At 47.4% G+C, this 14,492-nt stretch overlaps 17 non-coding genes across 17 annotated transcripts; all 17 read left to right on the top strand.

Annotated features, from left to right (window-relative positions):
- Nucleotide 1: 1 nt before the first annotated feature.
- Nucleotides 2-73, top strand: TRNAE-CUC (transfer RNA glutamic acid (anticodon CUC)). The gene has a single exon. It is a non-coding gene; the product is annotated as a tRNA-Glu (tRNA).
- A 163-nt stretch (nt 74-236) lies between these two features.
- Nucleotides 237-308, top strand: TRNAE-CUC (transfer RNA glutamic acid (anticodon CUC)). The gene has a single exon. It is a non-coding gene; the product is annotated as a tRNA-Glu (tRNA).
- Nucleotides 309-471: 163 nt separating this feature from the next.
- On the top strand, nt 472-543 carry TRNAE-CUC (transfer RNA glutamic acid (anticodon CUC)). The gene has a single exon. It is a non-coding gene; the product is annotated as a tRNA-Glu (tRNA).
- Nucleotides 544-940: 397 nt separating this feature from the next.
- On the top strand, nt 941-1,012 carry TRNAE-CUC (transfer RNA glutamic acid (anticodon CUC)). Its single transcript has one exon. It is a non-coding gene; the product is annotated as a tRNA-Glu (tRNA).
- A 398-nt stretch (nt 1,013-1,410) lies between these two features.
- Nucleotides 1,411-1,482, top strand: TRNAE-CUC (transfer RNA glutamic acid (anticodon CUC)). Its single transcript has one exon. It is a non-coding gene; the product is annotated as a tRNA-Glu (tRNA).
- Nucleotides 1,483-1,880: 398 nt separating this feature from the next.
- TRNAE-CUC (transfer RNA glutamic acid (anticodon CUC)) lies at nt 1,881-1,952 on the top strand. The gene has a single exon. It is a non-coding gene; the product is annotated as a tRNA-Glu (tRNA).
- A 6,150-nt stretch (nt 1,953-8,102) lies between these two features.
- Nucleotides 8,103-8,174, top strand: TRNAE-CUC (transfer RNA glutamic acid (anticodon CUC)). Its single transcript has one exon. It is a non-coding gene; the product is annotated as a tRNA-Glu (tRNA).
- A 163-nt stretch (nt 8,175-8,337) lies between these two features.
- TRNAE-CUC (transfer RNA glutamic acid (anticodon CUC)) lies at nt 8,338-8,409 on the top strand. The gene has a single exon. It is a non-coding gene; the product is annotated as a tRNA-Glu (tRNA).
- An 867-nt stretch (nt 8,410-9,276) lies between these two features.
- Nucleotides 9,277-9,348, top strand: TRNAE-CUC (transfer RNA glutamic acid (anticodon CUC)). The gene has a single exon. It is a non-coding gene; the product is annotated as a tRNA-Glu (tRNA).
- A 398-nt stretch (nt 9,349-9,746) lies between these two features.
- TRNAE-CUC (transfer RNA glutamic acid (anticodon CUC)) lies at nt 9,747-9,818 on the top strand. Its single transcript has one exon. It is a non-coding gene; the product is annotated as a tRNA-Glu (tRNA).
- Nucleotides 9,819-10,450: 632 nt separating this feature from the next.
- Nucleotides 10,451-10,522, top strand: TRNAE-CUC (transfer RNA glutamic acid (anticodon CUC)). Its single transcript has one exon. It is a non-coding gene; the product is annotated as a tRNA-Glu (tRNA).
- A 398-nt stretch (nt 10,523-10,920) lies between these two features.
- Nucleotides 10,921-10,992, top strand: TRNAE-CUC (transfer RNA glutamic acid (anticodon CUC)). The gene has a single exon. It is a non-coding gene; the product is annotated as a tRNA-Glu (tRNA).
- A 1,101-nt stretch (nt 10,993-12,093) lies between these two features.
- On the top strand, nt 12,094-12,165 carry TRNAE-CUC (transfer RNA glutamic acid (anticodon CUC)). Its single transcript has one exon. It is a non-coding gene; the product is annotated as a tRNA-Glu (tRNA).
- Nucleotides 12,166-12,695: 530 nt separating this feature from the next.
- Nucleotides 12,696-12,767, top strand: TRNAE-CUC (transfer RNA glutamic acid (anticodon CUC)). Its single transcript has one exon. It is a non-coding gene; the product is annotated as a tRNA-Glu (tRNA).
- A 163-nt stretch (nt 12,768-12,930) lies between these two features.
- TRNAE-CUC (transfer RNA glutamic acid (anticodon CUC)) lies at nt 12,931-13,002 on the top strand. The gene has a single exon. It is a non-coding gene; the product is annotated as a tRNA-Glu (tRNA).
- A 163-nt stretch (nt 13,003-13,165) lies between these two features.
- TRNAE-CUC (transfer RNA glutamic acid (anticodon CUC)) lies at nt 13,166-13,237 on the top strand. Its single transcript has one exon. It is a non-coding gene; the product is annotated as a tRNA-Glu (tRNA).
- A 1,102-nt stretch (nt 13,238-14,339) lies between these two features.
- Nucleotides 14,340-14,411, top strand: TRNAE-CUC (transfer RNA glutamic acid (anticodon CUC)). Its single transcript has one exon. It is a non-coding gene; the product is annotated as a tRNA-Glu (tRNA).
- The last annotated feature ends 81 nt before the right edge of the window (nt 14,412-14,492 follow it).

Genomic DNA, 14,492 nt, shown 5'->3' with positions numbered 1-14,492 from the left:
TTCCCTGGTGGTCTAGTGGCTAGGATTCGGCGCTCTCACCGCCGCGGCCCGGGTTCGATTCCCGGTCAGGGAAGTCCTCTTTTCAATCTTCAGATACTAATAAACAGCATCCGTATTTTCTCAGTCGGTATCCTCCCTGGTTGTCTAGTGGCTTGCATTTTGCGCGCTTGCTTTTTGACGTTTCCAGAGCTTTCTCAGTAAATCTGCTCTCTGGTGGGCAAAAAGTTCCCAACTCTTCCCTGGTGGTCTAGTGGCTAGGATTCGGCGTTCTCACCGCCGCGGCCCGGGTTCGATTCCCGGTCAGGGAAGTCCTCTTTTCACTCTTCAGAAACTGATAAACAGCATCCGTATTTTCTCAGTCGGTATCCTCCCTGGTGGTCTAGTGGCTTGCATTTTGCGCGCTTGCTTTTTGACGTTTCCAGAGCTTTCTCAGTAAATCTGCTCTCTGGTGTGCAAAAAGTTCCCAACTCTTCCCTGGTGGTCTAGTGGCTAGGATTCGGCGCTCTCACCGCCGCGGCCCGGGTTCGATTCCCGGTCAGGGAAGTCCTCTTTTCAATCTTCAGAAATTAATAAACAGCATTCGTATTTTCTCGGTCGATATCCTCCCTGGTGGTCTAGTGGCTTGCATTTTGCGCGCTTACTTTAGAATTTTCCAGAGCTTTTTCAGTAAATCTGGTCTCTGGTGGGCAAAAAGGGCCCAACTTTTCCCTGGTGGTCTAGTGGCTAGTATTCAGCACTCTCACCGCTGCGGCCCGGGTTAAATTCCCGGTCAGGGAAGTTCTCTTTTCAATCTTCAGAAACTAATAAACAGCATCCGTATTTTCTCAGTCGGTATCCTCCCTGGTGGTCTAGTGGCTTGCATTTTGCGCGCCTACTTGTTGACTTTTCCAGAGCTTTCTCAGTAAATCTGCTCTCTGGTGGGCAAAAATTTCCCAACTTTTCCCTGGTGGTCTAGTGGCTAGGATTCGGCGCTCTCACCGCCGCGGCCCGGGTTCGATTCCCGGTCAGGGAAGTCGTATTTTCACTCTTCAGAAACTAATAAACAGCATTCGTATTTTCTCAGTCGATATCCTCCCTGGTGGTCTAGTGGCTAGCATTTTGCGCGCTTGCTTTTTGACGTTTCCAGAGCTTTCTCAGTAAATCTGCTCTCTGGTGTGCAAAAAGTTCCCAACTCTTCCCTGGTGGTCTAGTGGCTAGGATTCCGCGCTCTCACCGCCGCGGCCCGGGTTCGATTCCCGGTCAGGGAAGTCCTCTTTTCAATCTTCAGAAACTAATAAACAGCGTCCATATTTTCTCAGTCGATATCCTCCCTGGTGGTCTAGTGGCTAGCATTTTGCGCGCTTGCTTTTTGACGTTTCCAGAGCTTTCTCAGTAAATCTGCTCTCTGGTGTGCAAAAAGTTCCCAACTCTTCCCTGGTGGTCTAGTGGCTAGGATTCGGCGCTCTCACCGCCGCGGCCCGGGTTCGATTCCCGGTCAGGGAAGTCCTCTTTTCAATCTTCAGAAACTAATAAACAGCATTCGTATTTTCTCAGTCGATATCCTCCCTGGTGGTCTAGTGGCTTGCATTTTGCGCACTTGCTTTTTGACGTTTCCAGAGCTTTCTCAGTAAATCTGCTCTCTGGTGGACAAAAAGCTCCCAACCTTTCCCTGGTGGTCTAGTGGCTAGGATTCCGCGCTCTCACCGCCGCGGCCCGGGTTCGATTCCCGGTCAGGGAAGTCCTCTTTTCAATCTTCAGAAACGAATAAACAGCATTCGTATATTCTTGGTTGATATCCTCCCTGGTGGTCTAGTGGCTTGCATTTTGCGCGCTTGCTTTTTGATTTTTCCAGAGCTTTCTCAGTAAATCTGCTCTCTGGTGGGCAAAAGGCTCCCAACTTTTCCCTGGTGGTCTAGTGGCTAGGATTCGGCGCTCTCACCGCCGCGGCCCGGGTTCGATTCCCGGTCAGGGAAGTCCTCTTTTCAATCTTCAGAAACTAATAAACAGCATCCGTATTTTCCCGGTCGATATCCTCCCTGGTGGTCTAGTGGCTTGCATTTTACGTTCAATAGTTTTTTATTGTACAGCAGAAACAAATAAACAGCATCTAGCAGTCACAGCTGCGATATGTTACAACACATAGAGTGCAAGATACATAGTTGGCTGTAGCAGTTGTAGACATATCCTATTTTTCTTTTTTACAAGAAGAACATAAACAAACAAAATTACACCAACGGGCGTAAACTTAGATTTGTATAACCCCAAAAGTCTTCGTCTCTTGTCGGTAGAAAGAGTGTCAGAAGGGTTTGAATGGGGGTATCGTCAGTTTTAAAGATGTATACTTTGGACGTACTAAGTTTGATCATCTGTCAATATCTAAATGTTTATTTGTCACCCTGAGTGTAGTAATAGTGGATGGTAATCATGTGAGGTAAGTCGGTCAGTGGCCCTATTCCCCAATCAAGTATAGCTATAAAAGTTAGGGTTATTAGTATTTAGGATCTCGTCACGGAGGGGGTATGAAATGTCTGGAATTCTCCCAAGCACACCACCGTTTCGAGAATTTTAACATTTGACCCGAACCTCTGGCTATGATATATTCAAAGGAGTAAGTGTTATTTATCTTTGTTATAATCAGATCAGTGGTTGGAATAATCTGCGACTTCCAATGACTAGTTAAGGCAAGCTTAGCTATTATGCAGATAATACAAAATAACTCCCTATCAACCGGTGGGATAGATTGCAGGTTCATGAAGAGTAATATAGATTCCGGCAACCAAGTCCCCTGGACCTCGAACGTTTCATTTAGTAGTTCAATAACTTCTACCCAAAAGGGTGTAATGACCGGACAATACCATAAGATATGAGCCAGAGATCCCCTATGACCACATCCACGCCAACATTTATCGGAAGACTCAGGGTATATGATCGCCAGCTTGTCTGGTGTGAGATACCACCTGAGAATTGTTTTCAAAGCCGACTCTAGGTGTGTAGAACATTGAAAGGCTTTACGGATATTCCTAAAGGCTTTTTGCCACAAAACTATATCTGCCGTGAAGTTGAGGTCTCTCTCCCAAGCTTTAAGAGGATAAGTTTTAATACATACATCTGATTGGGTAATCGCTAAGTAAAGTGGTTTTATGCCTTTAACAGAGGAGGTAAGGTAATGAATGGTGTAACTATCAATGCCAATCTTAGAAGGTTTCAGGGAATGAATAAAGTGACGTATTTGTAGGTAAATGTAAAAATCTTTGTTAGGAAGAGAGAATAATTGACGCAGGGAATTAAAGGACATCAATGCTTGCCCATCAAACAAATGTTTAATATGTGTTATTCCCCTCAGTGACCATGCATGGAGATTTAAATTAGGAATGGAGGCCTGAATCAATGACATGGGTAGGTCCAAAGGGTCCGATTTAGTGTTAATAGTTAAGGAGGAAAGATAAGTATACCATGCCATATGAGCGGCTTTTACGTATGGATTGGAGAGGGGGGGCAGGGGGAGATGCCACAATGGGAGATACATTAAGTCCCGTAATGTGAAGGGGGATATTGAGAATTGTTCCAATTCTACCCACGGGCAGTCAGAGGGAGCCACCCACCATTGTTTAAGGGCAGAGACTAGCGTAGCAATATAATAACTTTTAATGTCTGGGGTGTTGAGCCCCCCTGCTTCCCACGTTTTAGTCATTATACGGCGTGCTATACGAGGTTTCTTTTTATCCCATATATAGTCAGATAGTATTTTTTGTGCTTGTTGAAAAAACGAGTGTGGAAGTGGCAGGGGAAGGGATCGGAACAAGTATAGAAATTTGGGCAACAAAAACATTTTAAAAGCCGCAATCCTGCCAACCCAAGAAACTTCATTTTTAGATAAGTCCGCTGTGGACGTCGCTATTTCCGCTAGGAGCGGGACATAATTAGTGTGATATAATGTAGAGTAAGGATAGGACAATTTCACTCCCAAGTACGTCAAATTAGTATCTCTCCAATCCAGCTCATATTTAGAAACTAAATGGGTGACCACCTGTGGAGCAATATTGATGGGCAGTGCCTGTGTTTTTGTAGTATTAAGATGGTAATATGAGAGATCACCGAATTCCTGTATATTGTCCATGACCGCTTCAAGAGAAGCGACCGGATCTGTGAATGCTAAAATGATATCATCCGCATAGAGTGAAATGATATGCTGTGTGGAGCCTATTGTGATACCTGATATTCTATTATCTAGTCGTATGGCTTGTGCTAAAGGTTCAATAGATAAAATATAAATTAAAGGGGACAAGGGGCACCCCTGACGAGTACCATTAGTGATGGGAAACTCGTCAGAGAGGGATCCATTTGCTAGTACTCTAGCTGTAGGGCAAGTGTAAAGAGATTGTATAGCCGATAGGATGGAATCTCTAAAACCCATGACTCGGAGGACCGAGAAGGCGAACGACCAGCGGAGCCGGTCGAACGCCTTCTCGGCATCCAAAGCCATTATCAGGGCCGTGATGTTACGGCTCTCTATGTGATGGAAAAGGTTCAACATTCTCCGGGTATTGTCCGACGTTTGTCGACCGGACACAAATCCAGCTTGGTCCGGGCTAACCAACTGACACAAAATGGGTGCAAGTCTATTAGCAATCATTTTAGAATAAATTTTTAGGTCCTGATTTAATAGTGAGATAGGGCGGAAATTTTGGGGTAGATCATTCGATTTACCCGGTTTGGGAAGGGTGGTAATTGTCGCTTGCAAGTTTTCCTTGGGTAGAGAACCATGTGTCATTGCATAATTACAAAAGGCAAACAAAGCAGGGGCAACGAGGGGAGACAGAGATTTGTAGTATAAACTAGTAAATCCGTCCGGGCCAGGAGCTTTGTTTACAGGGAGAGAACTAATTACTTTAAGAAGTTCAGAGGTGGAAAAATCTTGACATAATGACTCTTGTTGCAGTGAGGAAAGAGTGGGCAGATGCAATTTTTTAAGATAGTCTTGGACTAATTCTAAATGATTAGGATTGGGCGGGATAGAGTCTGCAAGGTTATACAATTTGGAATAAAAAATACCAAAACCGTTAGCAATATCTAGGGGAGAATATAGTTTTGCCTTCGTGATTGGGTGTATCAATACTGGGATTCTTGATTTTAAATGTTTGGATTTGAGCCTGTGGGCTAATAATTTACCTGCCTTATTGTCCTGTGAGTAGTACCGAGCCTGAGTCTTCCGATAAGCTTTTTCATATGTGGCTAACATGAAACCCCTTAGTTCTTTCCTCAGAGAGTTCAGATTGGAAGCTGCATCTGGACCAGGCTGAGATCTATTAGTAGCTTCCGCTATCTGCAACCTAGACAACAAAGCTGTTAGTTTCAAATCCCTCTGTTTCTTAAGAATAGTGCTATACTTAATGCATAAACCTCGAGTGAACGCTTTATGGCAGTTCCATAGAGAAATCGGGCTAGACACAGAGCCAGTATTGTGTTGGAAATAGTCAGAAACGTCTGATCGGAGGCGGGCAGAATATTCCTCGTGGGATAGTAAAAAAGGGCTCATCCGCCAGGAGTAGGTCATTGGCGATGAGATCGAGTCCTTCAAAGTCATAGTAATAGGGGAGTGGTCAGACCAAGATATGGTCTCAATTGAGGAGGTGAGAACTTTAGTGAGTATAGCATTATCGACTAGGAACATGTCTAACCTAGAGTAGGAATTATGTGCTGAGGACCAAAAGGTGTAATCCCTTTCATCTCCATGTCCGATTCGCCAAACATCATATAGCTCATTAGGCCATGTCCAGGAGGACAATCCTTTAAGAGGAGACCTTGAAACAGTAGAAGAATCTATATCGGGGTCCATCACTAAATTAAAGTCACCCGTCATTAAGAGAGAGCCCCATTTGCATTTACGCGCCTTTTTAAGTACTGCAGATAAAAAGCGGGTTTGACCTCTGTTCGGAGCATACAAAGATACTAGTGTGAGGGCTATCTTATTAATAGAGCATAACAGGATAATATACCTGCCTTTAACGTCAATAATTGCCTCTTGCAACAGAAAGGAAACAGAATTTTTAATGGCGATACAAATGCCCTTAGTTTTTGTAACATTATGTGCATGAAAAATATGGGGATAAGAAGGGTGTTTAAGACGGTGGGCATCTTTCGCTAGAAGATGGGTCTCCTGGGCACATATGATATCGCTATGTAGTGATTGCGCCTCTCTCCAAAAATGCGATCTTTTATGGGGTGAATTAAGGCCATTAACATTAATGCTCACTATTTTAACTACCATGTGGGAAGGTAAGTATAAAGCAAGTATCAAGCATAACAATATAAATGGGCGGGAAAGCACGCCTCCCAGCCAGCACGCACTTCCCTATAATTGAGCAGGTATGACACATATCCCAATAAAATCTTAGCACAAAGCCTAGATTAGCAGGAACAGCAAATGAACAAATAAACAAAAACGAAAACATCACAAATAAAAAAACACTAAAATGGTTCCAAATATTGGAATTCACCAACATGGACAGGGCAATAGTCCACACTGTAACCAAAGGATCCTGACCGGACACACAGGGCCTAACATGAATAAATCCTCAAATACAGCATGTCAAAAAAGAAAGAAGGAGGAAGGGCAACCTCCACTTTTTCTTCAGGCGGCATCCCACTCTCTAGGGATTTTGGAAGGTGATAATCTGTCCTTGCGATTTCCTTGAGTGGCAAGCGATAAGTTCCAGGAAGAAAGAAGGGTATGGCCTTCATCCGTTGATCTAATCACATGCATCTTTTCCCCTCTCCGGATAAGTAAGCGGGTTGGAAAGCCCCATTTATATGGAATCTTCGCTGCTTGGAGGGCTTGCGTTATTGGCAGCAGAGCCCTACGGGCTTGCAGGGTCGCTGCCGACAAATCAGCGTATAGCGAGACAGAGTGGAAAGGTGCAGGGAGGCCACCATTCCTTCTGGAGTGTTCCATCACCCTTTCTTTGATGTTGAAAAAATGGATTCTAGCCAAAATGTCTCTGGGTATTGAGGTATCAAGATGCCGAGGGCGCGGAACTCTATGTGCTCTATCCACTTCCAGTTCATGTGAGGAGCAAGAGGGAAGCACCGCTTTGAGGAGGGAGCGGACATAATCAGGAATATCAGCAGGCTGCACCGATTCAGGTACCCCTCTCAATTTAATATTATTGCGCCGACTCCTGTCTTCTAAATCGGCTACTTTGGCTTTAAGTGTAGTGACTTCTTCCTCCAGATCATAATGAGAGTCTATGAGGGCATTATGTGACTCAGAAAACTCCCCAAATTTAGTTTCCACATGATCCACTCTACCTCCAAGCTCATCAATAGTGGCGCTCAAAGGTGATATCATTTTGTTCATGTCTAGGAGGAATGTCTGTCTGAGTGCCAGTAACATAGCTTTCATGGAAGTGTCAGTGAGCGTTTGACCAGTGACAGACAGTTTAGTGAGAAGGCTGTCATCTCCTGTGGCATGAGAGTCTGAAAGTCCCCCGTCACATACCTCCATAGAAGGTGCCGAAGGAGATGTACATCGTCTCTGCGTAGCTGGGCTGGTGGAGGGAGACGCTGCTGCGAAGCCCTGTGCTTCTGGAGCACGGAATCTCAGGGAACCAGTGTTGCTGACATCTTCAGAGCTACGTGTAGACTCCCTTAGCTGTTCCGGTGTCCGAGCCCCTGCATCGCACTGTGGTGATCCGCCATGCAGGGCAGGATCTGAAAGCGAGCGCCGCGGCACTGATGAGGCAGGAGACTGAGGGCTGCCACGTCCGGATGTGCGCAAGCTAGTGGAGGAGGCCGCGATTCCCGGGTCGGCGCCATCTTGGGCACACATCGCCGTGCGGGTAAAACAGAATTTAGCCAGCGGTCCCGGTTTATTAACCTTCCGTCTTCTCCCCGGCATGTCAGGAGGTGTTATTGATGTAGAAGGTGGGGAAAGGAACGGCGTCTTTGCGGTATCTTAGTCGGTAGATAGGCCCTATGGACGGAGCACACTCTCTATGCGGCCAGTCTCCTCGGCTGCCAGGCCACGCCCCCTTAGTGGCTAGCATTTTGCGCGCTTGCTTTTTGACGTTTCCAGAGCTTTCTCAGTAAATCTGGTCTCTGGTGGGCAAAAAGTTCCCAACTTTTCCCTGGTGGTCTAGTGGCTAGGATTCGGCGTTCTCACCGCCGCGGCCCGGGTTCGATTCCCGGTCAGGGAAGTCCTCTTTTCAATCTTCAGAAACTAATAAACAGCATCCGTATTTTCTCAGTCGATATGCGCCCTGGTGGTCTAGTGGCTTGCATTTTGCGCACTTGCTTTTTGATTTTTCATGAGCTTTCTCAGTAAATCTGCTCTCTGGTGGGCAAAAAGTTTCCAACTTTTCCCTGGTGGTCTAGTGGCTAGGATTCGGCGCTCTCACCGCCGCGGCCCGGGTTCGATTCCCGGTCAGGGAAGTCGTATTTTCACTCTTCAGAAACTAATAAACAGCATTCGTATTTTCTCAGTCGGTATCCTCCCTGGTGGTCTAGTGGCTTGCATTTTGCGCGCTTGCTTTTTGACGTTTCCAGAGCTTTCTCAGTAAATCTGGTCTCTGGTGGGCAAAAAGTTCCCAACTTTTCCCTGGTGGTCTAGTGGCTAGGATTCAGCACTCTCACCGCCGCGGCCCGGGTTCGATTCCCGGTCAGGGAAGTCCTCTTTTCAATCTTCAGAAACTAATAAACAGCATCCGTATTTTCTCAGTCGATATCCGCCCTGGTGGTCTAGTGGCTTGCATTTTGCGCACTTGCTTTTTGATTTTTCATGAGCTTTCTCAGTAAATCTGCTCTCTGGTGGGCAAAAAGTTTCCAACTTTTCCCTGGTGGTCTAGTGGCTAGGATTCAGCACTCTCACCGCCGCGGCCCGGGTTCGATTCCCGGTCAGGGAAGTCCTCTTTTCAATCTTCAGAAATTAATAAACAGCATTCGTATTTTCTCGGTCGATATCCTCCCTGGTGGTCTAGTGGCTTGCATTTTGCGCGCTTACTTTAGAATTTTCCAGAGCTTTTTCAGTAAATCTGGTCTCTGGTGGGCAAAAAGGGCCCAACTTTTCCCTGGTGGTCTAGTGGCTAGTATTCAGCACTCTCACCGCTGCGGCCCGGGTTAAATTCCCGGTCAGGGAAGTTCTCTTTTCAATCTTCAGAAACTAATAAACAGCATCCGTATTTTCTCAGTCGGTATCCTCCCTGGTGGTCTAGTGGCTTGCATTTTGCGCGCCTACTTGTTGACTTTTCCAGAGCTTTCTCAGTAAATCTGCTCTCTGGTGGGCAAAAATTTCCCAACTTTTCCCTGGTGGTCTAGTGGCTAGGATTCGGCGCTCTCACCGCCGCGGCCCGGGTTCGATTCCCGGTCAGGGAAGTCGTATTTTCACTCTTCAGAAACTAATAAACAGCATTCGTATTTTCTCAGTCGATATCCTCCCTGGTGGTCTAGTGGCTAGCATTTTGCGCGCTTGCTTTTTGACGTTTCCAGAGCTTTCTCAGTAAATCTGCTCTCTGGTGTGCAAAAAGTTCCCAACTCTTCCCTGGTGGTCTAGTGGCTAGGATTCCGCGCTCTCACCGCCGCGGCCCGGGTTCGATTCCCGGTCAGGGAAGTCCTCTTTTCAATCTTCAGAAACTAATAAACAGCGTCCATATTTTCTCAGTCGATATCCTCCCTGGTGGTCTAGTGGCTAGCATTTTGCGCGCTTGCTTTTTGACGTTTCCAGAGCTTTCTCAGTAAATCTGCTCTCTGGTGTGCAAAAAGTTCCCAACTCTTCCCTGGTGGTCTAGTGGCTAGGATTCGGCGCTCTCACCGCCGCGGCCCGGGTTCGATTCCCGGTCAGGGAAGTCCTCTTTTCAATCTTCAGATACTAATAAACAGCATCCATATTTTCTCAGTCGGTATCCTCCCTGGTGGTCTAGTGGCTTGCATTTTGCGCGCTTGCTTTTTGACTTTTCCAGAGCTTTCTCAATAAATCTGCTCTCTGGTGGGCAAAAAGCTCCCAACCTTTCCCTGGTGGTCTAGTGGCTAGGATTCCCGCTCTCACCGCCGCGGCCCGGGTTTGATTCCCGGTCAGGGAAGTCCTCTTTTCAATCTTCAGAAACTAATAAACAGCATCCGTATTTTCTCAGTCGATATCCTCCCTGGTGGTCTAGTGGCTAGCATTTTGCGCGCTTGCTTTTTGACGTTTCCAGAGCTTTCTCAGTAAATCTGGTCTCTGGTGGGCAAAAAGTTCCCAACTCTTCCCTGGTGGTCTAGTGGCTAGGATTCGGCGCTCTCACCGCCGCGGCCCGGGTTCGATTCCCGGTCAGGTAAGTCCTCTTTTCAATCTTCAGAAACTAATAAACAGCATCCGTATTTTCTCGGTCGATATCCTCCCTGGTGGTCTAGTGGCTAGCATTTTGCGCGCTTGCTTTTTGACGTTTCCAGAGCTTTCTCAGTAAATCTGCTCTCTGGTGTGCAAAAAGTTCCCAACTTCTCCCTGGTGGTCTAGTGGCTAGGATTCGGCGTTCTCACCGCCGCGGCCCGGGTTCGATTCCCGGTCAGGGAAGTCTTCTTTTCAATCTTCAGAAACTAATAAACAGCATTCGTATTTTCTCAGTCGATATCCTCCCTGGTGGTCTAGTGGCTTGCATTTTGCGCACTTGCTTTTTGATTTTTCCAGAGCTTTCTCAGTAAATCTGGTTCCTGGTGGGCAAAAAGTTCCCAACTTTTCCCTGGTGGTCTAGTGGCTAGGATTCCGCGCTCTCGACGCCGCGGCCCGGGTTCGATTCCCGGTCAGGGAAGTCCTCTTTTCAATCTTCAGAAACTAATAAACAGCATCCGTATTTTCTCAGTCGGTATCCTCCCTGGTGGTCTAGTGGCTAGCATTTAGCGCGCTTGCTTTTTGACGTTTCCAGAGCTTTCTCAGTAAATCTGCTCTCTGGTGTGCAAAAAGTTCCTAACTCTTCCCTGGTGGTCTAGTGGCAAGGATTCGGCGCTCTCACCGCCGCGGCCCGGGTTCGATTCCCGGTCAGGGAAGTCCTCTTTTCAATCTTCAGAAACAAATAAACAGCATCCGTATTTTCTCAGTCGGTATCCTCCCTGGTGGTCTAGTGGCTAGCATTTTGCGCGCTTGCTTTTTGATTTTTCCAGAGCTTTCTCAGTAAATCTGCTCTCTGGTGGGCAAAAGGCTCCCAACTTTTCCCTGGTGGTCTAGTGGCTAGGATTCGGCGCTCTCACCGCCGCGGCCTGGTTTCAATTCCCGGTCAGGGAAGTCCTCTTTTCACTCTTCAGATACTAATAAATAGCATCCGTATTTTCTCAGTCGGTATCCTCCCTGGTGGTCTAGTGGCTAGCATTTTGCGCGCTTGCTTTTTGACGTTTCCAGAGCTTTCTCAGTAAATCTGGTCTCTGGTGGGCAAAAAGTTCCCAACTTTTCCCTGGTGGTCTAGTGGCTAGGATTCGGCGCTCTCACCGCTGCAGCCCGGGTTCAATTTCCGCTCAGGGAAGTCCTCTTTTCAATTTTCAGATACTAATAAACAGCATCCGTATTTTCTCAGTCGGTATCCTCCCTGGTGGTCTAGTGGCTTGCATTTTGCGCGCTTACTTTAGAATTTTCCAGAGCTTTCTCAGTAAATCTGGTTCCTGGTGGGCAAAAAGTTCCCAACTTTTCCCTGGTGGTCTGGTGGCTAGGATTCCGCGCTCTCACCGCCGCGGCCCGGGTTCGATTCCCGGTCAGGGAAGTCCTCTTTTCAATTTTCAGATACTAATAAACAGCATCCGTAATTTCTCAGTCGGTATCCTCCCTGGTGGTCTAGTGGCTTGCATTTTGCGCGCTTACTTTAGAATTTGCCAGAGCTTTCTCAGTAAATCTGGTCTCTGGTGGGCAAAAAGTTCTCAACTTTTCCCTGGTGGTCTAGTGGCTAGGATTCGGCGCTCTCACCGCTGCGGCCCGCGTTCAATTCCCGGTCAGGGAAGTCCTCTTTTCAATCTTCAGAAACTAATAAACAGCATCCGTATTTTCTCAGTCGGTATCCTCCCTGGTGGTCTAGTGGCTTGCATTTTGCGCGCCTACTTGTTGACTTTTCCAGAGCTTTCTCAGTAAATCTGCTCTCTGGTGGGCAAAAAGCTCCCAACTTTTCCCTGGTGGTCTAGTGGCTAGGATTCGGCGCTCTCACCGCCGCGGCCCGGGTTCAATTCCCGGTCAGGGAAGTCCTCTTTTCAATCTTCAGATACTAATAAACAGCATCCGTATTTTCTCAGTCGGTATCCTCCCTGGTGGTCTAGTGGCTTGCATTTTGCGCGCTTACTTTTTGACTTTTCCAGAGCTTTCTCAGTAAATCTGCTCTCTGGTGGGCAAAAAGCTCCCATCTTTTCCCTGGTGGTCTAGTGGCTAGGATTCGGCGCTCTCACCGCCGCGGCCGGGGTTCGATTCCCGGTCAGGGAAGTCTTCTTTTCAATCTTCAGATACTAATAAACAGCATCCGTATTTTCTCAGTCGATATCCTCCCTGGTGGTCTAGTGGCTTGCATTTTGCGCGCTTGCTTTTTGACGTTTCCAGAGCTTTCTCAGTAAATCTGCTCTCTGGTGGGCAAAAAGTTCCCAACTTTTCCCTGGTGGTCTAGTGGCTAGTATTCAGCGCTCTCACCACCGCGGCCCGGGTTCGATTCTCGGTCAGGGAAGTCCTCTTTTCAATCTTCAGAAACTAATAAACAGCATTCGTATATTCTTGGTCGATATCCTCCCTGGTGGTCTAGTGGCTAGGATTCGGCGCTCTCACCGCCGCGGCCCGGGTTCGATTCCCGGTCAGGGAAGTCCTCTTTTCAATCTTCAGAAACTAATAAACAGCATCCGTATTTTCTCAGTCGGTATCCTCCCTGGTGGTCTAGTGGCTTGCATTTTGCGCGCTTGCTTTTTGATTTTTCCAGAGCTTTCTCAGTAAATCTGCTCTCTGGTGGGCAAAAAGCTCCCAACTTTTCCCTGGTGGTCTAGTGGCTAGGATTCGGCGCTCTCACCGCCGCGGCCCGGGTTCGATTCCCGGTCAGGGAAGTCGTATTTTCACTCTTCAGAAACTAATAAACAGCATCCGTATTTTCTCAGTCGGTATCCTCCCTGGTGGTCTAGTGGCTTGCATTTTGCGCGCTTGCTTTTTGATTTTTCCAGAGCTTTCTCAGTAAATCTGCTCTCTGGTGGGCAAAAAGCTCCCAACTTTTCCCTGGTGGTCTAGTGGCTAGGATTCGGCGCTCTCACCGCCGCGGCCCGGGTTCGATTCCCGGTCAGGGAAGTCCTCTTTTCAATCTTCAGATACTAATAAACAGCATCCGTATTTTCTCAGTCGGTATCCTCCCTGGTGGTCTAGTGGCTTGCATTTTGCGCGCTTACTGTTTGACATTTCCAGAGCTTTCTCAGTAAATCTGGTTTCTGGTGGGCAAAAAGCTCCCAACTTTTCCATGGTGGTCTAGTGGCTAGGATTCAGCGCTCTCACCACTGCGGCCCGGGTTCGATTCCCGGTCAGGGAAGTCCTCTTTTCATTCTTCAGAAACTAATAAACAGCATCCGTATTTTCTCAGTCGATATCCTCCCTGGTGGTCTAGTGGCTTGCATTTTGCGCACTTGCTTTTTGATTTTTCCAGAGCTTTCTCAGTAAATCTGCTCTCTGGTGGGCAAAAAGCTCCCATCTTTTCCCTGGTGGTCTAGTGGCTAGGATCGGCGCTCTCACGGCCGCGGCCCGGGTTCGATTCCCGGTCAGGGAAGTCCTCTTTTCAATCTTCAGATACTAATAAACAGCATCCGTATTTTCTCAGTCGGTATCCTCCCTGGTGGTCTAGTGGCTTGCATTTTGCGCGCTTACTTTTTGACTTTTCCAGAGCTTTCTCAGTAAATCTGGTTCCTGGTGGGCAAAAAGTTCCCAACTTTTCCATGGTGGTCTAGTGGCTAGGATTCGGCGCTCTCACCGCCGCGGCCCGGGTTCGATTCCCGGTCAGGGAAGTCCTCTTTTCAATCTTCAGATACTAATAAACAGCATCCGTATTTTCTCAGTCGGTATCCTCCCTGGTGGTCTAGTGGCTTGCATTTTGCGCGCTTACTTTTTGACTTTTCCAGAGCTTTCTCAGTAAATCTGGTTCCTGGTGGGCAAAAAGTTCCCAACTTTTCCCTGGTGGTCTAGTGGCTAGGATTCGGCGCTCTCACGGCCACGGCCCGGGTTCGATTCCTGGTCAGGGAAGTCTTCTTTTCAATCTTCAGAAACTAATAAACAGCATCCGTATTTTCTCAGTCGATATCCTCCCTGGTGGTCTAGTGGCTTGCATTTTGCGCGCTTGCTTTTTGACGTTTCCAGAGCTTTCTCAGTAAATCTGCTCTCTGGTGGGCAAAAAGTTCCCAACTTTTCCCTGGTGGTCTAGTGGCTAGGATTCGGCGCTCTCACCGCCGCGGCCCGGGTTCGATTCCCGGTCAGGGAAGTCCTCTTTTCAATCTTCAGATACTAATAAACAGCATCCGTATTTTCTCAGTCGGTATCCTCCCTGGTGGTCTAGTGGCTT

The sequence above is a fragment of the Hyla sarda genome, unplaced genomic scaffold (assembly GCF_029499605.1).
Source record: "Hyla sarda isolate aHylSar1 unplaced genomic scaffold, aHylSar1.hap1 scaffold_490, whole genome shotgun sequence".
In the NCBI taxonomy this organism is placed as follows: Eukaryota; Metazoa; Chordata; class Amphibia; order Anura; family Hylidae; genus Hyla; species Hyla sarda.
Note: the sequence above shows the minus strand (reverse complement) of the source record. Positions and strands in the feature narration are given on the sequence as shown.